Source organism: Podarcis raffonei, chromosome 18 (genome assembly GCF_027172205.1).
Source record: "Podarcis raffonei isolate rPodRaf1 chromosome 18, rPodRaf1.pri, whole genome shotgun sequence".
In the NCBI taxonomy this organism is placed as follows: domain Eukaryota; kingdom Metazoa; phylum Chordata; class Lepidosauria; order Squamata; family Lacertidae; genus Podarcis; species Podarcis raffonei.
Window position 1 is genome coordinate 6,287,956 of NC_070619.1, and position 21,411 is coordinate 6,309,366.

Sequence of the window (21,411 nt, forward strand, 5' to 3'; positions counted from 1 at the left end):
GTGAGCTCCCGTTGCTCGGTCCCTGCTCCTGCCAACCTAGCAGTTTGAAAGCACGTCCAAGTGCAAGTAGATAAATAGGTACTGCTCCGGCGGGAAGGTAAACGGCGTTTCCGTGCGCTGCTCTGGTTCGCCAGAATTGGCTTAGTTCTGCTGGCCACATGACCCGGAAGCTGTACGCCGGCTCCCTCGGCCAATAAAGCGAGATGAGCGCCACAACCCCAGAGTCGGTCATGACGGGACCTAATGGTCAGGGTCCCTTTACCTTTACTTAGTATATGCCAATTTATACCCCGCCTTTTCCCCTGAAGGGACTCGGGGCAGCTTATGGATAAAAATAAAAACTACTAAAAGCACAGGGGGAAAATCATTTATTTATTTTTAAATAGACATTGATAGAATTAAAAACTGGTTCATATTAACTGGTTGTTTTGCTCTGAGGGAGAAGAGACAAGGCCATTTTCTGCAGGACGTCACTTTGGTGGCCATGACCTCAGGGCAATGCATTATGTGCTGAAGAGATGTGTCATTGCCTTAACCATATTTATTTGTTTATTATATATTTATTTATACCCCTTTCTCCCAGACAGGGACGCAAGGCAGCTTAGAGATAATAAGAAGAACCGCTGAAAACGTAGGGTAGGGGAACAATCATTAAAAAATACAATTAAACATTGATAGAATTAAAACTATATACGGTCATATCTCGGAAGTTGAACAGAATCTGTTCCGGAAGTCCGTTTGAAATATACTCAGAGTCGCAAAGTGATTTCATGCTCTTTATTCAGCTCATAGTGGTGAGGAGGAATGAATGAATGTCCCCTCAAAGTATCTGCTATATATACATTATTTACACAATGGGCTGCACATGATTGGCTAATTCCGGAATTCTACTGTAAGCCAATCAGGTTGTGGATTCACTTTTATCTGGAGCATGATTGGGTGGTTCCTGCCAACCAATCATACTGCTGCATTGTTCTAGGACCAATCAGACTACTGCATTCTGAATCCTATTGTTCTAGGACCAATCAGACTGCTGCCTTTTGGATCCTATTGTTCTAGGACCAATCAGACTGCTGCAGTTTGGATCCTATTCAACTCAGTACATAACACCGTCCAACTTCGGAAGCCAAAGCATGGCTTCTGATTGGCTGCAGGAAGCTCCTGCAGCCAATCGGAACCCACGGAAACCCCGTCGGACGTTCAGGGCAAAATTTAGGCCACAACTTTATTGATTACACCAAGGTGAGTGGTATTGGCTTAGACATTGGCAACAGACTATAACTGACTCCTGCCTCTCTGGCTGGTAGTCTGAAAGGGTAAACACCAAACGAGGGAGCAACATCAATGAAGATCAATCGAAGCTCAGCCCAGGGTTCCTGTGGTCCTGGCATGGCCCTAGCCCCTCAACCGGACTTTGGATGAGATCCAGGACCCCCTGATTCCTTTTTTAAAAATAGATCTTTATTGATTTAAAATAAATACATATATGAGAAAACAGACGAACAAACAACTAAGCAACAATACAATCAAGCAAACAAATAGAAGAATCAAACAAACAACCACAGCATAAGAAACAACAAGATTAATATAACTAACATTTATACTCCTGGTACTCAGGGCCCCCAAATTCCTTGACTGGAATACCCTTATTCATGGAGGGGCAGGTGATGGCCACTGCCAATTTGCCAAATGGGAAAAAAATCCTACCCGGCCTCTCTTCCAAAACAGGTGACCACCAAAATCTGAAGCAAGGCCAAAGTGTTGTTGTACAGTCGTTTAGTCATGGCTGCCTCTTTGTGACCCCCTGGACCAGAGCACGCCAGGCACTCCTGTCTTCCACTGCCTCCCGCAGTTTGGTCAAACTCATGCTGGTAGCTTCGAGAACACTATCCAAGTACTGGAGCGTCAGCTTCAGGATCTGTCTTTCCAGTGAGCACTCAGGGCTGATTTCCCTAAGAATGGATCGGTTTGATCTTCTTGCAGTCCATGGGACTCTCAAGAGTCTCCTCCAGCACCAGTATTCAAAAGCATCCATTCTTCGGCGATCAGCCTTCTTTATGGTCCAGCTCTCACTTCCATACATCACTACAGGGAATACCATAGCATCCTGGATTACTTAAACTAAAAGGCTAAAACTAGCCTATCTAAGCTAGGAGTTTGTACATTCCCACCCCCCAACAAAATATCGACCAGCCCCCCACAAGGTCTGAGGGACAGTGGACCGGCCCCCTGCTGAAAAGGTTTGCTGACCTCTCCCAATCTGCCATTTGTATATTGTGCCCTAAGTCCTTTGCCCAGTTTATCATAGCGTGAAGTCTTTTTCAAGCCTCTTCCTCCCTTTCTCCTACCTGTAAAAAGTTCTAAATAAAATTTTAAAATAGGTTGTCTCTCTATAATTCATCTTATTGGATGCGTGCCTGCGAATCCCAGACATAAGGGGAGCGAGAGCTTGCCTGTAGCTGCTTGCCAGCACGACAGACGAGCGCTTTGGGCATGCCCAGAGTCGCTCTTTGGCACAGGTACATTCGGAACGGGCTCCGATTCTGGCTCGGACTCAGCCCTTACAGTCGATTGTCTCAGAGCCACCCTCTTTGCTTCCCCTTTTGTGCGCAAGCTCTGGCGCCTCTGTGGTGTGTTCACAGTTACTGTAAAAAAAAAAAGAGGAAGAAATTGGACGGGGTTTGTGGTTTCTCTGCGATGCTGGTTGTGAACTTCCCCAGCTCATTAATGCAACGTGATCTGACAGCTTGCGGTGCGAAAGCCAAGTCCGGAGGCTTTGAAGTGCGTGCGGCGTCAGAGATCTTGCGCTTTTGATGTGGCGCATGGCTGCGAAGGAGACGGGGGTCTCTGGAGACGATGAGTCCGTTGTGTGGGTACCTGGCCCATGTTCCCGATGCTACAGATTGTCAGCAGAGCATGGGAATCGACTCTGAGTACATTCAAGCATGTACAGAGTGCCTTCCTCCAAACTGAAGCACCCTCACATGTTTTGATACATGGACCATATTTGGGTTAGGAGTGGATAGCTTACCCTCCAACATAAAGGTAAAGGGACCCCTGGGACACGGGTGGCGCTGTGGGTTAAACTACAGAGCCTAGGACTTGCCGATCAGAAGGTCAGCGGTTCGAATCCCCGCAATGGGGTGAGCTCAATGGAGGATTAAGATGGATTTTTTAAAAAAATATGTGGATAACGGATTGATACACAGTTGTAAATGTTGACTCATGCAGGGGATAGCGGGAAGTCGTGAGATTGAGTAATCTCTTTATATTAATTTGCAATTGATTTTGTTATAACTTTATATATTTATTAAACCAAATAAAAACTATTTTACACACAAAAAAGGAACCAACTTAAAAAAGAAAGAAAGAAAAGATACACGTCCTGATTTTTGTTAGAGTAATGGTGGAAGGTACTGGGGTGGCGCTGTGGGTTAAACCACAGAGCCTAGGGCTTGCCGATCAGAAGGTCGGTGGTTCGAATCCCCGCGACGGGGTGAGCTCCCGTTGCTCGGTCCCTGCTCCTGCCAACCTAGCAGTTCGAAAGCACGTCAAAGTGCAAGTAGATAAATAGGTACCACTCCGGCGGGAAGGTAAACGGCGTTTCCGTGTGCTGCTCTGGTTCGCCAGAAGCGGCTTAGTCATGCTGGCCACATGACCCGGAAGCTGTACGCCTGCTCCCTTGGCTAATAAAGCGAGATGAGCGCAGTAACCCCAGAGTCAGACACGACTGGACCCTTTACCCTTTACCTTTAAAGTTACTCAATCTCACGACTTCCTGCTATCCCCTGCATGGGTCCTAATGTCAACATTTACAACTGCGTATCAATCTGTTATCCACATTTTTTTAAAAAAATCCATCTTAATCCTCCATTGTCTTCGTTACCTTAGAAGTGAGATTAAAATCCTGTTAGTGTTTCCATCTGTTTACAATGGTCTCCTAAATATATTACAAATTTTCCCCATTCTTTTTTACAAACTGGCCTTACTGAGGTCCAGTGCCGATGGCCTTCTGGCGGTTCCCTCACCAGGCAGAGGGCCTTCTCGGTGGTGGCGCCCGCCCTGTGGAACGCCCTCCCACTAGATGTCAAAGAGAACAACAGCTACCAGACTTTTAGAAGACATCTGAAGGCAGCCCTGTTTAGAGAAGCTTTTAATGTTTAATAGGTTATTGTATTTTAATATTCGGTTGGAAGCTGCCCAGAGTGGCTGGGGAAACATAGCCAGATGGCCGGGGTATAAATAATAAATTATTATTATTATTATTATTATTATTATTATTATTATTATTAGCATTGCAAGTTAAAACATTTCAGAACACGAGGATAAATTTAAAAGGGACAGGAGTGAGGCTGATGGAGGACCACAAGGTGCTCGATTGCTCTGCTTCACCCTGTCTGTTCCCCAGTGAGATGATTCATTAAAAACTCTTTCAGGTAAGATGGAGATTAAAAAGAAAGCCACTGGGGCAGTACACCCTTGTCCCTATCCGCTAGGAGGAACCTGATTTGGCATTCTCTTGGAGCTGTGGGTCATAGGTCCAATACCTTGCTCAGCATCTGTTTGCGGAGTCTGCTGTGCAAAGGGTCTTTGTTGTTTAGTCGTGTCCGCCTCTTCGTGACCCCCTGGACCAGAGCACGCCAGGCACTCCTGTCTTCCACTGCCTCCCGCAGTTTGGTCAAACTCATGCTGGTAGCTTCGAGAACACTGTCCCACCATCTCATCCTCTGTCGTCCCCTTCTCCTTGCGCCCTCCATCTTTCCCAACAGCAGGGTCTTTTCCAGGGAGTCTTCTCTTCTCATGAGGTGGCCAAAGTCTAGGAGCCTCAGCTTCAGGATCTGTCCTTCCAGTGAGCACTCAGGGCTGATTTCCTTCAGAATGGAGAGGTCTGATCTTCTTGCAGTCCATGGGACTCTCAAGAGTCTCCTCCAGCACCAGAATTCAAAAGCATCCATTCCTTGGCGATCAGCCTTCTTTATGGTCCAGCTCTCACTTCCATACATCACTACTGGGAAAACTATAGCTTTAATTATACAGACCTTTGTTGGCAAGGTGATGTCTCTGCTTTTTAAGATGCTGTCTAGGTGGCCTGGGAATACTATAGATACCACCTTTGGGTCTATATTGAGAGAAAAGTGCGAATATTAAGTGTGTTCAGTCCACTTTTCATTTACATTCACTTCAATCTCCAGCTCTACAGCCAGGAACTCTGACTTGTGCGTCCCGCATTGTGTTAATGGGCATTTTGGGGTTCTTTGCTGTTATTATTGCCATAACGAGCTGATAAAATGTTTACGCTGCCTTTTATTTGTCGGGGATAAATCATCCCTGCAAATGTGCGCATTATGGTTGCGAAACCGGCTGCCGCTGGAGTATAAACATCTCAATCCTGATCCGTTTGGCCAGAGCCGGGGGACCTTTTCTGAGCTGGAGGGACGTAATCCATTCTATGCAGGATTCCGAGGGCCAGGTGGGCAGGGCCCAGGGCTAAAAGCTTTTCCAAACTTCCAAAGCTTTTCTAAGATTTAAATATTGAAATCCCCCCCATCCCCCCCCCCATATTCTTTGAACTTTTTCCAATCTTCTTCCAATGTCTCTTCTCTCTGGTCTCGGAGTCTCCCGGTCAGTTCGGCAAGTTCCATATAGTCCATCATCTTCATCTGCCATTTTTCGATAGTTGGTAAATCTTGTTTCTTCCAATTCTTCACTAGTAATATTCTCGCAACTGTTGTGGCACTTTGCTCACGTTCCAGCTTGTCGACATCCTTCTTAAATCGTGGTGCCCAGAACTGGACTCAGGACTCCAGGTCTGGAGCAACCAAGGCAGAATAAGACAACACTTTAATAAAAATAATTTATTATTTATACCCCGCCCATCTGGCTGGGCTTCTCCAGCCACTCTGGGTGGCTTCCCAAAAAATATTAAAATAATGTAATACATCAAACATTAAAAGCTTCGCTAAACAGGGCTGCCTTCAGATGTCTTCTAAAAGTCTGGTAATTGTTCTCTTTGACATCTGGTGGGAGGGCGTTCCACAGGGAGGGCGCCACTACCGAGAAGCCCTCTGCCTGGTTCCCTGTAACGTGGCCTCTCGCAGAACGATGGGGGAGGAGACGCTCCTTCAGATATACTGGACCGAGGCCGTTTAGGGCTTTGAAGGTCAGCACCAACACTTTGAATTGTGCTCGGAAACGTACTGGGAGCCAATGTGGGTCTTTCAAGACCGGTGTTATGTGGTCTCGGCGACCGCTCCCAATCACCAGTCTAGCTGCCGCGTTCTGGATTAGTTGTAGTTTCCGGGTCACCTTCAAAGGTAGCCCCACGTAGAGCATATTGCAGTAGTCCAAGCGGGAGATAACCAGAGCATGCACCACTCTGGCGAGGCAGTCCATAGACAGATAGGGTCTCATCCTGCGTACCAGATGGAGCTGGTAAACAGCTGCCCTGGACACGGATTTGACCTGTGCCTCCATAGAAAGCTGTGAGTCCAAAATGACTTTCTATGCATTTGTCTCTGCCCTTTTGTTCCACGTCCCATGAAGAGGCTCATATAGCAGGTCTGGCAACAGAGCTGGCACAGAACTTGTCTGGTGCACATACTTTGCTCTGATTCATGCCCTGGCCCTTTTCCAGGATAACGCCTGGCCCTGTTCCTCTTAATCTGAGAAGATCGCAGGCGCGTGCTGCTGTTGCTGCTCCAAGATGCTCTGTGGGAGGGCACCGGATGTGGATTTGCAAAAGGCGGCCAATTTGAGGTGCTAGGAAGTACCTTACGGCTGTCATCAGCGCTCCAGGATGAGCTGGCACTCAGTGAGGGATTTTTAATCGCCTGTGTTTCTTTTTCTGGGCACTCGTCTTCTGCTGAGCTCCTGGTTTAAAGAACTTCCACCTGACTGTCCTCTCTGCTGTTGGGATCCAGGTCAGATTAACCAGAACTGTGGGACACAAACTGTTTTGGGTTGATGTTACATGTGGTTGCCATGTGTCCTCTTTTTCCAGGACATGTCCTCTTTTTCAGGGGTAGAATTTCTTTCTGGGTGGATTTCTTAAATTTGCCAAAATGTCTCTGGCTATACTTTCTGGGTGAGACCTAGACATAACTGGGGGCTGAAGACTTGCGTTCCTCTTCTGTTCTCCTGCCCCCCTCAGCAATACATCACAGCTTCTATTGCCTGCATACAGTGGTACATTGGTTCTCAAACTTAATCCGTTCCGGAAGTCCGTTCCAAAACCAAAGCATTCCAAAACCAAGGTGTGTTTTCCCATAGAAAGTAATGCAAAACGGCTTCATCCGTTCCAGACTTTTAAAAACAACCCCTGAAACAGCAGTTTTAACATGGATTCTACTATCCAACAAGACCATTGATCCATCAAATGTAAGCAATAATGTACTGTACAATAAAATAAATAAGACTGTATTGTAGATGTTAAAAATTAAAATTAAAATTATTATTTTTTCTTATCTGCCCTGATGATAGTCATTGTTTGGATGGGGGGCTTTTATCCATTTCCGCAGTCACACAATCAATCCATCAGTAGCTGAACTGGGTTCCACACAGTCCCAAATACAAATGAACTGAAAAAGCCTCAAAAACAAAAACGCAAAATGAATAGCAAAAACAAAAGCGCCAAACTTAATCAGTTCCAGAAGTCCATTTGACTTCTAAAATGTTCAAAAACTAAGGCACAGCTTCTGATTGGTGCAGGCGCCCCAGAAACAATAGCCAACAATTGGACGTTCGGCTTCCGAAAAACATTTGAAATCCGGAACACATACTTCTTTGTTTTTTTGGCATTTGAGAACCAAGGCATTTGAGTACCAAGGTGTTTGAGAACCAAGGTACCACGGTATAGTAGGGGTATTTAAAATGAGAGTCGTCATAGCGCTCTCTTTTTTGCTCTTCAAAATATGGCAGCCTTAAAGTAAGAGAGATCTCTTTCCCCCGCAAGAGCTTACAAGGAAGCAAGACTGTCACCCTAAAAGTTGTGGCAGTGGAACTGAATGGGTCTACTCGGTTGGGTTGCAACTCAATATGGAAGAGCAAAAAACTCAGGGCAGGAGATGAGAGCCAATCGTCTCGAAGCCTTTGAACTTGTCTTAATGATATTTCAGCAAAATGGAGACGGTTTTGAATATGCGGTTTGCTCAAGATGTTGTTGTTTAGTCGTTTAGTCGTGTCCGACTCTTTGTGACCTCATGGACCAGAGCACACCAGGCACTCCTGTCTTCCACTGCCTCCCGCAGTTTGGTCAAACTCATGCTGGTCGCTTCTGTAACACTGTCCCACCATCTCATCCTCTGGCGTCCCCTTCTCCTTGTGCCCTCCATCTTTCCCAACATCAGGGTCTTTTCCAGGGAGTCTTCTCTTCTCATGAGGTGGCCAAAGTATTGGAGTCTCAGCTTCAGGATCTGTCCTTCCAGTGAGCACTCAGGGCTGATTTCCTTCAGGATGGAGAGGTTTGATCTTCTTGCAGTCCATGGGGCTCTCAAGAGCTCTCCAGCACCAGAATTCAAAAGCATCCATTCTTTGGCGATCAGCCTTCTTTATGGTCCAGCTCTCACTTCCATACATCACTACTGGGAAAACCATAGCTTTGACTATACGGACCTTTGTTGGCAAGGTGATGTTGCTCAAGATGCTGTTGTGTTTAGAGGCGATCAGGTTCTCTGAAGCTTTCCATACCTTAGCCCTGTCAGGGTAAAATGAGAGATGAGGAGCTTGACAAAGGCCAACGAGTGAGTCATTGGCAGAGACCCAAGCCCTGGTTGTTGCCATCAAGTGTGGGTTCCCACCATTTAGCTGCCGTAAAAATGCACCGAAGGTGAGCAGGTATATCAAGGGTGATAAGGAATGTCCTTGACTCCGATGGTCTCCTTTTTCCTTTTAAAAAATAATCACTTAGCTGGGGAGTTCATTAAGTTTTTTATTATTATTATTTCACGTGTGGCTGGTTTTTAATCAGCTTAGGGCTTGTGCCTCGAGGGGTATGCTTTGCGATACGTCCCGGTCTCCTTTTTACAGCTACGAGGAAAGAAAGCCTGCGGCGAATGTCCTTCTGAGCGTTTTGACACAGCTTACGGCCTGTTTAATTAAATCAGAAGCCGGGTCCGCTGCCAAATATGTAGGATCCTTTGGAAGGGATTTTGGGAGCTCTGCCTACCTGGAAGTGAGGCGCTGAAGTCAAATAAGTGATCATGCCACGTAAAGGCTGCCCATTCGCAGCCCACTAGCGTATAGCGTTTAGCGGTCTGAGAGTAAAGGAACGGAAAAGAAAGGGGGGGAAACTCCTCCAAATTTGCAAACACGTTGCTTCCTGTTCACCTGGAGACGGTTATCAACTCACCATAGGTGAGTAAGCAGGGGTTGTTTTCTGCTTCCTGGAGCTTGCAACCCAGTTGCTTACAAAGTTTGTCTAAGTTTTGTTTTGTTTCAGTCTGTTCTATTCTGGTTTTAGCTTGTTTCGAATCATGGTTGCGATCATTTTATTGTTTTCTCTTTCTCGTAAACCGTTTTGAGGTCATTTAAAAAAAAAACTACATAAGCGAGCGGTATATGTACTTTTATAGAATAAATAAATTGTGACATTCTTATTTCCTGACCTGGCATGGCTTGAGAATGTTGGGCATCTAAAGTCCGAAGCATACGAAATAAAATTTCACCCAATGACATACAAGCCTTCTAGATCCTCTTTCCCCCTAGAGACCAGGGTCAGATTTAGGTTTGATGAGGCCCTAAGATATTGAAGGTAATGGGGCCCTTTATATGTCCAGCTGTCCTTTGTCAATAACAAATTGTCGCTGTTTTTTGTGTGTTGAATATATGCTATATGGTAATTTATGGACCTAATAGGGATCTAAAGCCATTTGCACATAACAAATTATGTATTATATCAAAGTAATTGTTGAAAGATGTTGAAAGTCCATGCAGAATGTAAAGGTAAAAGGTAAAGGGACCCCTGACCATTAGGTCCAGTCGTGGCCGACTCTGGGGTTGCGGCGCTCATCTTGCTCTATAGGCCAAGGGAGCAGTGTTTGTCCGTAGACAGCTTCCGGGTCGTGTGGCCAGCATGACTAAGCCACTTCTGGCGAACCAGAGCAGCGCACAGAAATGCCGTTTACCTTCCCGCCGGAGTGGTACCTATTTATCTACTTGCACTTTGACGTGCTTTCGAACTGCTAGGTTGGCAGGAGCAGGGACCGAGCAACAGGAGCTCACCCCGTCGCGGGCATTCGAACCACCAACCTTCTGATCGGCAAGCCCCACCTGCTAGTCTGCTCCCTAAAATATCACTGGTTTGCTCATTTCTATATATATAGGTGTCTACGTTCTGCATGGGGACACCTATATATATAGAAATGAGCAAACCAGTGATATTTTAGGGAGCAGACTAGCAGGCAGGGCCCATTACTTACATTACTTAGCCTACAAAGCACAAAACACTGTTGCTGTATGTAGGTTTTATTTTATTTGTTTTTTATCTTATATTTTGGAAATGTACATCCAGGGTTTTTTTCCTTTAAATTTTTTTGGGGCTGTAAGAGAGAGGGGCCCTAAGCTATAGTTTGTTTAGCTTATATGTCAATCCGGCACTGATAGACGCACAACTTACGTGTTTATTTCCCCCCCCCACACACACACACAATAGCCAAAATCCACAAGTTCTCAGACCACAAATGTAGATTTTTAAAGGTTTTGTTGTTGTGGCTGGGCTATTGAAATCCTAGCCTCAGTTAACACCTGGAGCAGGTATCTTAATATTCCAGCAGATATTTTAATTGAAATCTGGTTTTATTGTTTTAACCATCCTTTACCTTTACCTGGTTTCATTGTTTTAACCATCCTTTACCTAAGGGACGTGGGTGGCGCTGTGGGTTAAACCACAGAGCCTAGGACTTCCCGATCAGAAGGTCGGCGGTTCGAATCCCCGCGACGGGGTGAGCTCCCGTTGCTCAGTCCCTGCTCCTGCCAACCTAGCAGTTCGAAAGCACGTCAAAGTGCAAGTAGATAAATAGGTACCGCTCCAGCGGGAAGGTAAGCGGCGTTTCCGTGCGCTGCTCTGGTTCGCCAGAAGCGGCTTAGTCATGCTGGCCACATGACCCAGAAGCTGTATGCCGGCTCCCTCGGCCAGTAAAGCGAGATGAGTGCCGCAACCCCAGAGTCGGCCACGACTGGACCTAATGGTCAGGGCTCCCTTTACCTTTACTGTGACGCACCTCTTGTGCGCTGCTGATGGTAGTTAAGTGGCATATAAATCGTTTTTAAAAATAAGCTCCTCCAGTCTGGTTAAGAGGCTGCTGGATTTCAATGTCAGCTATGCAGCTATGCAGAATTTCGTGGACCCTAGAAAAGACTGTGCGCTAAGGGATATTCAAAAATTATTCTCCCAGTAAGGCAAGACCCTGAAATGAAATTAATTTGCATAGTTATTTGGCGTGGGTTTCCTGAGATGTGGGGAGGGAAGGTTGAAACCTATTAGCCAGCTTCCAGTATTTAAAACAGGCAGCGCTTGTGCACTTTGAAGTCGGGACGGGTAAGAAATTAGATCCTGTTTGCATTTAAAGGCGAATCTATCTAATTTGCACATTCCTCAACAATATGAGGACACAGGAATCCTTTCAGCCTCACACTCCCCCAGACATTGCAATGCACTTTTCCAGCCAAGTACAGTGGTACCTCGGGTTAAGAACTTAATTCGTTCTGGAGGTCCTTTCTTAACCTGAAACTGTTCTTAACCTGAAGCAGCACTTTAGCTAATGGGGTCTCCTGCCGCCGCCGCTGCCGCCACACACAGAAATCCTGAAGCAAAGTTCTTAACCCGAGGTACTACAGTGGTACCTTGGGTTACATATGTTTCAGGTTACATACGCTTCGGGTTACATATGCTTCAGGTTACAGACTCCACTAACCCAGAAATAGTGCTTCAGGTTAAGAACTTTGCTTCAGGATGAGAACAGAAATTGTGCTCTGGCGGCGCGGCGGCAGCGGGAGGCCCCATTAGCTAAAGTGGTGCTTCAGGTTAAGAACAGTTTCAGGTTAAGAACGGACCTTCGGAATGAATTAAGTACGTAACCTGAGGTACCACTGTATTTCTGGGTTAGTGGAGTCTGTAACCTGAAGAGTCTGTAACCCGTGGTACCACTGTACTTTGGTTTAAGAACAGTCCGATTTAAGAAGGATTTGGTTTACGAACTCCGGCCTTTGTCCGCAGACAGCTTTCTGAGTCATGTGGCCAGCAGGACTAAACTGCTTCTGGCACACAGAGGACTGTGATGAGTCCCAGATTGCATGGAAACACCGTTTACCTTCCCGCCGGAGCGGTACCTATTTATCTACTTGCACTGGTATGCTTTCGAACTGCTAGGTTGGCAGGAGCTGGGATGGAGCAACAGGAGCTCACCCTGTCGCGGGGATGCGAACCACCAACCTTCTGGTCGGCAAGCCCAAGAGGCTCAGTGGTTTAGACCAGAGCGCCACCTGTGAGGTCTAGAAACCAGATTTGGTTTGGGTGAGGTTTTTTGGGTTGGAGTCAAACCCTCCCGTTGCTGCGATGTGCAGTTGTGCGCAGTCAAGCGAGTACCCAGATCCGCTCATAAGCTGCCCTCTCTGTATAAAGCAGCCTTGTGTTGTACAAAAACCAAATGCGTGGTTTCCTGCGGTGTGGGTGGCACGGGGGCAAGAGGAGTGGTTGCTTCCACAGCAATCCTTTTGTGTGCCCCAGTCCGTTTCGTGGCTCTCTCAGTCTTGACACCCACCCACCCCCTGGCAAAGAGGCCACGGTGAGAGAAACACAAACCTCCTGGCATTTTAATATTTCAAGCGCTGCCTCCTTTAAGTGATGGATGAGGCAGCTCCTCTGCGCCTGGCCTTGATGTGAGCTATAATTGAGAGTTCTCTGGAGCCTCAGCAGCTGCCCTGAGCTGCCTTTCCTTGTCAGTGTCCCAATTTCCTCCCTCCGGGGGTCTCCATTCTTCTCCCTTGCAACCAGTCGCCCTTGGAGGCTGCGGGTGTGTGTGCATTGAATCCCAACAAGGAGTTAAATCAGATGCATAAAATATGGAATCCGCTCTGGTACCTGCTCCAGAAGCTGCAGCTGGTGCAAAACACTGTTGCTAGTAGACTGCAACAGTGGATGACCGCTGCGCAAAATCTTGCAATGGGTTCTTCTGTGCCAGGTGGAAGGTGTTTGTTATTCCATAAGGAGAGCCTGCAGGATAAGGCCAATGGCTCATCTACTCCAGCATCCTACCGATATTAATAATAATAATAATAATAAATAATAATAATAAATTTATACATACAGGGATGCGGGTGGCGCTGTGGGTTAAACCACAGAGCCTAGGGCTTGCCGATCAGAAGGTCGGCGGTTTGAATCCCCGCGACGGGGTGAGCTCCCGTTGCTCGGTCCCTGCTCCTGCCAACCTTGCAGTTCGAAAGCATGTCAAAGTTCAAGTAGATAAATAGGTACCGCTCCGGCGGGAAGGTAAATGGCGTTTCCGTGCGCTGCTCTGGTTCGCCAGAAGCGGCTTAGTCATGCTGGCCACATGACCCAGAAACTGTATGCCGGCTCCCTCGGCCAATAAAGCGAGATCAGCGACGCAACCCCAGAGTCGGCCACGACTGGACCTAATGGTCAGGGGTCCCTTTACCTTTACATTCATACATTCCCCGCGCATCTGGCTGGGTTTCCCCAGCCACTCTGGGCGGCTTCCAACAAAATATTAAAATACAATAATTAGTTAAAGCTTCCCTAAACAGGGCTGCCTTCAGATGTCTTCTAAAAGTCAGATAGTTGTTTATTTCCTTGACATCTTGATGGGAGGGCGTTCCACAGGGCGGGTGCCACCACCGAGAAGGCCCTCTGCCTGGTTCCCTGTAACCTCACTTCTTGTAGTGAGGGAACCCCCAGAAGGCCCTCGGAGCTGGAGCTCAAGGTCTGGGCAGAGCGATGGGGGTGGAGAATTTGGCCGTGGCAACTCTGTGTTTATATGCACGTTGTTCGTATGTCGCGGGTTTGTGTAAGTCTTCAATCCGATCATAGAAGAGAGCCACATTATTTTTCCAATTCATCAGGATCAGTCTTTTTGCCGTGGTCAGGGCATGGAAAGTCCACTCACATTGACCTTTTGCAAGGTTCCACTTGCTGGGTATATAATTCAAGAGGATATTTTGCTCTGTAAATGTAAGGTTGTTCCATACAATTCCGTGGATGGTTTCAGTTCCCTTCTGCCCAAAATCTTTCAATATAACACAATGAAAAAAAAATCTCTTTTAGAGAAGCAATATCCCTATTACACCCCCACCTGTTAGATACCTTAGATAGCCCTTTTATAAACAAACGTAACGGGGTCCAGTATATTCTAAATAGCAGGCGTAGCAATAACTGCAGCAGAGATGCCAACATTAGCAAAGAGGGGGAAATTATTCATCATGCAACCTCAACTTGGAGGCTCATATCAACATCACGGAGGGTCATATTCATGCCATGGCTTCCTCCAACGAACCTTGGGAACTGTAGTTTGCCAAGGGTGCCGACCTGAACTATAATTCCCGGTGCCTTTAACAAACCGGTACCCTCCGCAGCTGATGAAAGCACCCTTTTGTTGTTGTTGTTTAGTCGTTTAGTCGTGTCTGCCTCTTCGTGACCCCCTGGACCAGAGCACGCCAGGCACTCCTGTCTTCCACTGCCTCCCGCAGTTTGGTCAGACTCATGCTGGTAGCTTCGAGAACACTGTCCCACCATCTCGTCCTCTGTCGTCCCCTTCTCCTTGTGCCCTCCATCTTTCCCAACATCAGGGTCTTTTCCAGGGAGTCTTCTCTTCTCATGAGGTGGCCAAAGTCTTGGAGCCTCAGCTTCAGGATCTGTCCTTCCAGTGAGCACTCAGGGCTGATTTCCTTCAGAATGGAGAGGTTGGATCTTCTTGCAGTCCATGGGACTCTCAAGAGTCTCCTCCAGCACCATAAGTCAAAAGCATCCATTCTTCGGCGATCAGCCTTCTTTATGGTCCAGCTCTCACTTCCATACATCACTACTGGGAAAACCATAGCTTTAACTATACAGACCTTTGTTGGCAAGGTGATGTCTCTGCTTTTTAAGATGCTGTCTAGGTTTGTCATTGCTTTTCTCCCAAGAAGCAGGCGTCTTTTAATTTCGTGGCTGCTGTCACCATCTGCAGTGATCATGGAGCCCAAGAATGTAAAGCACCCTAAGAGTGCTTTAAAGGTGGCCTTTCCCTCCAGCAAACAGAGTCCTTCTGAGCAGTCTTTCCTGAACGCTCCATCATCGCCACCTCGACAGCCGAATCCTTGCATTTTCCCCAGAGCAGCTGATGAAGGCGGAAACTGGGACTGTTTTGCCACATAAATAGAGTCTCTGTTTTTTTTTGTTTTTTTTGTCAAGCGCTGTAACATATATATTATTTTAGCTATGAGCCAAATCCTAAAAAAAGGATCTGGAGGAAGCTTGTGCAAAGTGCTGTTAGATGCAGATATATATATTTGTGTGTGTGTGTCTTGCTTTGCAAGAATTGGCTACAGTTTTCCCGATAGGGGCAAGTAGCCAAGTGTGCCTGTGTATCTGTGAGGCAGCCTGACGGAGGAAACAGCCTCCGCCGAATAAACTGAATTTATGCTGCCAGAATTAATCGCCAAGGGGCAAAAGACACTTGAGGGGGGGTTTGGCTTTGCTTTGCGCTTCAGCTGCCGGGCGAGGCCTCACTGAGACCTGGAAGCTTAAAGCGGTCTCCTTGGTTACTTGGCACCTTCGCTTTTCATCTTCGGGCTTCTTTTTCGGATTTGCATGTAGGTTGTTGTTCGTGGTCTCTCTGTGTGTGTTTTTCCTAGGCAGCTGGAACTCCTTAGACAAGAAAACAAACGGATTTGAGATGCTGTTTAGTCGTTTAGTCATGTCCGACTCTTCGTGACCCCCTGGACCAGAGCACGCCAGGCCCTCCTGTCTTCCACTGCCTCCCGCAGTTCGGTCAAACTCATGCTGGTATCTTCGATAACACTGTCCCACCATCTCGTCCTCTGTCGTCCCCTTCTCCTTGTGCCCTCCATCGTTCCCAACATCAGGGTCTTTTCCAGGGAGTCTTCTCTTCTCATGAGGTGGCCCAAGTATTGGAGCCTCAGCTTCACGATCTGTCCTTTCAGGTACCACTTTAGTTAATGGGGCCTCCCGCTGCCGGTGCGCGATTTCTGTTCTCATCCTGAAGCAAAGTTCTTAACCCGAGGTACTATTTCTGGGCTAGTGGAGTCTGTAGCATGAAGCGTCTGTAACCTGAAGCGTCTGCAACCTGAAGCGTCTGTAACCCGAAGCGTCTGTAACCCGAGGTACCACTGTACTATTCGTTGTATTAAATAGTAGATTTCAACAGAAATAGCTCGTAAAGTTCAATGAAAAAAGTAGAAGACCCAGTGGATCACACCAAAGGTAGCAGCTAAAGGTAAAGGTAAAGGGACGCCTGACCATTAGGTCCAGTCGTGACCGACTCTGGGGTTGCGGCGCTCATCTCGCTTTACTGGCCGAGGGAGCCGGCGTACAGCTTCCGGGTCATGTGGCCAGCAGTACTAAGCCGCTTCTGGCGAACCAGAGCAGCGCACAGAAATGCCATTTACCTTTCCGCCAGAGCGGTACCTATTTATCTACTTGCATTTTGACGTGCTTTCGAACTGCTAGGTTGGCAGGAGCAGGGACCGAGCAACGGGAGCTCACCCTGTTGCGGGGATTCGAACCGCCGACCTTCTGATCGGCAAGCCCTAGGCTCAGTGGTTTAACCCACAGTGCCACCCGCGTCCCTTAAGGTAGCAGCTACTACTATGCTATAAGATCCACTGTCCTGTGATATCATATATGAGTTTGTGCTATTGGTGAAGCCCAAGGCTAATATTCCGCTATTACAGTTCATATCTCTTTTGCTGCCGAATTTCTGGTGCAGATTTTATGTAGCGCGAACATTCATGCAGCCGGCCTCTTCAGCAGCCCAAGGCCATTTGGAGCAGCTCTGCTGGCTTGTTTGAGCGAAACAATGGCCGTTTCTGCAAAGGTAGCTTCCATGTCTCGTCGACGTCTTTCTTTTCTTTTTTCCCTCGCTCAGTTTGGCACATCTAGCTGAATCCCAGAGCAGGGAGGTGAGAAGGCAACTTGCCAGAGGCACAGCGAGCCTGAGGTATGAGTCATGCATTGCTTTGCACATTCTCCATCATGGGAGAGAGCGAAAGGAACCTTGCGCTCTTAGCCTCTTGTTTACAGGGTAACTATTGTTGCAGCCAAGAAAACAGGCTGCTTCTCACTCCTTGACCTTGCGAGGCGGCTTGTAGCTGCGCTGGGAGACTGGGGTGAGCCAAGGATTTCAGGGCTCGCAGAGACCTTTCCGGGAGATCGGCGACCCTTCGTGGGAACTGCTGTGAGCTATCCAGGATGTAGGAGGAGATTCCTCCTCCGCTGGACTCTCCCGGGGGGGAAGAAAGGGAGGCAAGCACTGAGAAACTGAGCAGCAAAGCGGTCCGCCCCTGCTGGAATGCTGGCCTGGAATTTCCTCTGGCAGGGAGATATTTATTATCAATTCGCGGAGGGTGCGACTCGCCTGCTGAAACGGCGAGACTCGCGGGTTCCTGCCGAGGTGGATTCAATCATTGCAACAATGGTTTCGCGTCAGGAGCCAAGAATGTAAGATGAGCCTGGTGGATCGGGCCAGTGGTTCATCTCGCCTAGCAATCCTGTTCCTGCAGCAGCCAATCGGATGCCTGTGCCAGCAGGACCTGAGTGCGAGAACACTCAACCCCCCCACACACTTGTGATGCCCAGCAGGTGGGCTTCATAATAAATAATAATCATTTTTATTTATATCCCACCCTTCCCGGTTCAGGAAACCGGGCTCAGGGCGGCTAACAACAAATTTAAAACACTTAATTGATGCTACAAAAAACCAGCATGAAATACGGTATAAAGCGTAAATAACAATAAAATCAAAAATCACTTTCGGGGGGGGGGGAATCTATGCAATAAACATTAGATGATCACCGGGGCTAGCTGGCTAAATTAGTCCTATTTGGGCCAGCGAGGAGACCAGGGGAGAATTAGCTGTGGGATCCCAGAGCGGGTAATCTTCATAAAAAGGGGAGTGGAAGGGAAGGAAGGAAGGGGAATAAAAGATCAGGCCTGGTTCAAATTGAAAGCCGGGCAGAATAGTTCTGTCTTACAGGCCCTGCGGAAGGAAGTTAAATCCTGCAGGGCCCTGGTCTCCTGGGACAGAGCATTCCACCAGGTTGGAGCCATCACTGAGAAGGCCCTGGTGGAGGATAATCTAACTTCCTTAGTGCCTGGGACCTCTAAACTATGATTATTCATGGACCGTAAGGTCCTCTGCGGGGGACAGACCAGGAGAGGCGGTCCTGTAAGTACAAGGGCCCTAAGCCACAAAGGGCTTTAAAGGTCAAGACCAGCACCTTAAACCTGACCCGATACTCCACCGGGAGCCAGTGCAACTGGTAAAGCACTGGGTGAATATGCTTCCTTGGCAGGGACCCCGTGAGGAGCCTCGCTGCAGCATTCTGCACCCGCTGGAGTTTCTGGGACAGCTTCAAGGGCAGCCCCGCGTAGAGCGAATTACAGTAGTCAAGGCTGGAGGTGACCATCGCATGGATCACTGTGGCCAGGTCGGGGCGGGAAAGGTAAGGGACCTTCAGGAGCTGTTTCACAGCCTCCAGCAGTTTGAGGCAGAGCATGACTGGTAACGCTGGTAACCTGGTCCTTTGTTAATTTGTCTGATGCTCTTTCGAAGCCATTCTGTGGCAGGGAGTTCTGTGGTTGAACTGGAAGCAGTGTGTGTGAAGAAGTGCGACTGTCCACACAACAGTCACCTCCAGGCTTGATTATTGTAACTCTCTCTATGCGGGGCTTCCCTTGAAGCTGACCTAGAAACTCCAGCGGGTGCAGAATGCCGCGGCGAGGCTCCTTACCGTGGGATCACATTCATCCAGTGCGTTACCAGCTGCACTGGCTCCCGGTGGAGTACAGGGTCAGGTTTAAGGTGCTGATTTTGACCTTTAAAGCCCTATGGGGCTTAGGACCCTCGTACCCTTGCTGAGGGACAGTGACTGGCCCAAGGTCCTTCCCCTCCTGGTGATCTTTATGGCCAAGTGGGGATTTGAACTCTGGTCTCCCGTGTCCTAGTCCAATATTCCAGCCATTGCACTGGCTCTCTGTTTCTTAAATTGAAAATAATAATCACAAACTGAGGTGCAGAAGTGAACGTCAGATTGGCAAAAAGGCTAAAACAATGGAGCCCTTACCCACCCCTAGATGGTCCATCTTGGACCATGGGGTGAGCCTGACACGGAAGCTCCCCCACCTATCCATTTTTGAGATGTTCTCCCCCAAAAAAAGCCAAGCACCCCAAACCGCTTCTGCCCCAGTTCATTGCCTTGTTCAATCTAAAGTCGCAGACTTTGCTGTGTCGGCGTGTGTCTTTTTAGAGGAAGGATTTACAACGCGTCCCGGCCCGGCTTGTAATTCGAAGCCCTCCCTCTCCTCAAGCAGATGAGGGCAAAATCTTGACACTAATTTCTGACAAATGCTGGAAGCTTCAGGTTCCTTTGCAGCGCAAGAATACTCCCACGTGGACCTGGAATAAATTGTTCCACATTTCCCCCCTTCTGGCCAGTTTTTCTTTCCTGGCAATGAAAGTGTTCTCTCCCTGCAGTCCTCTGGACTCTTCCCTCAGTCCTCGGGTGGCCTTTAAATCTCTCGCTGGATCACACAGCTGAGTCTTAAAGGATCTCTGGGTCTGGCGCTCCCGCCCCCATGTGTGGGCCCTTGGCAGCCCCATCCAAATCTCCTCCTCATACCGCAGAGATCGCTCCAGGAGGGTGTAGCTTTGAGGAGGCCTGAACTGGAACAGGGGTTGTATATGTTTTAGAAAGAAAACAGCTTCTCGTTCCTAGGGAGTTTTGAAAACGTCAAGAGTTGCCTCTTTGGCGTGATCTAGATTTGGAATTTCAGAGCAGAGCTTTCCAGGTGAAACGTTGGGATCCATTCCTCAGTGGCAGACAGGGACGTAAGGAACCAGCGATTTACCTCCTGACATCGCAAACAGCGCTGTTTCCCTTCTGCCGCAGTTCTGTTGCTTGTCTGCCGTTGAATGTAAGTAACTTGGGTAACTGTTTGCATTTGTTGCAATGCGAAGGAAACATCAAAATGTATTCTTTCTTCTTCTTAAGACCTCCTGTCATTCATTACATGTCATTTGCGGACTTAAAAACAGCAGCAGCAATGTGAATGGATGCCAGTCGTATTGAGCTTGACTGGTTTCCGTTCCTGACCACAGACAAACTGCAAACGGAAGCAATTTTGGCTACCGTTTCCAATTTTGTGGGGGAATCACTGGCACCCCTGGTGTTCGGGCGTATGCATTGCAGCCAAATGGTTTCAGGTTGTGGATGGCTCAGTACAGTGGTAAAGTAAAGGTAAAGGGACCCCTGCCCATTAGGTCCAGTCGTGACTGACTCTGGAGTTGCGGCGCTCATGTCGCTTTATTGGCCGAGCGAGCCGCCGTAACAGCTTCCGGGTCATGTGGCCAGCAGGACTAAGCCGCTTCTGGCGAACCAGAGCAGCGCACAGAAATGCCATTTACCTTTCCGCCTATTTATCTACTTGCATTTTGACGTGCTTTCGAACTGCTAGGTTGGCAGGAGCTGGGAGCAACGAGAGTTCACCCCGTCGCGGGGATTCGAACCGCCGACCTTCTGATCAGCAAGCCCTAGGCTCAGTGGTTTAACCCACAGCACCACCCGCGTCCCAGTACAGTGGTACTTCGGGTTAATAACGTAATTCGTTCTGGAGGTCCGTTCTTAATCTGAAACTGTTCTTAACCTGAAGCACCACTTTAGCTAATGGGGCCTCCCGCTGCCGCCGTGCCACCGCTGCGTGATTTCTGTTCTCATTCTGGAGCAAAGTTCTTAACCTAAGGTACTATTTCTGGGTTAGCGAAGTCTGTAACCTGAAGTGTCTGTAACCTGAGGTACCACCGTACAGGGGTCGGCAAGGCTCACCGGCTATGGGCAGATCACTACTGCAGAGATCATCCATGGACCCGGACCAGCACAGCACGACGCCGGAAATTGCGTCTGTGCATGCCCAGACATTGCACCTGCGCAGAAGTGGTTTTTGACATCTGGGCATGCGCAGAAGTGATTTCCGGTATCTGCACATGCACAGACGCGATTTCTGGCGCCGCTCGGCAAGGTCCCTGTGCCGTGCTATTTTAGCGCAGCGTGTGGGGGACTTGCTGAGCAAGCAGTTTGGTTTGGGGGTGGTTCACGGGCGGTAAAACGGTGTTTGTGAGCCGGATCAGGCCCATGGGCCGCACATTGCCGACCCCTGGCTCAGTAGAATGTGATAAGAGGAAGCAT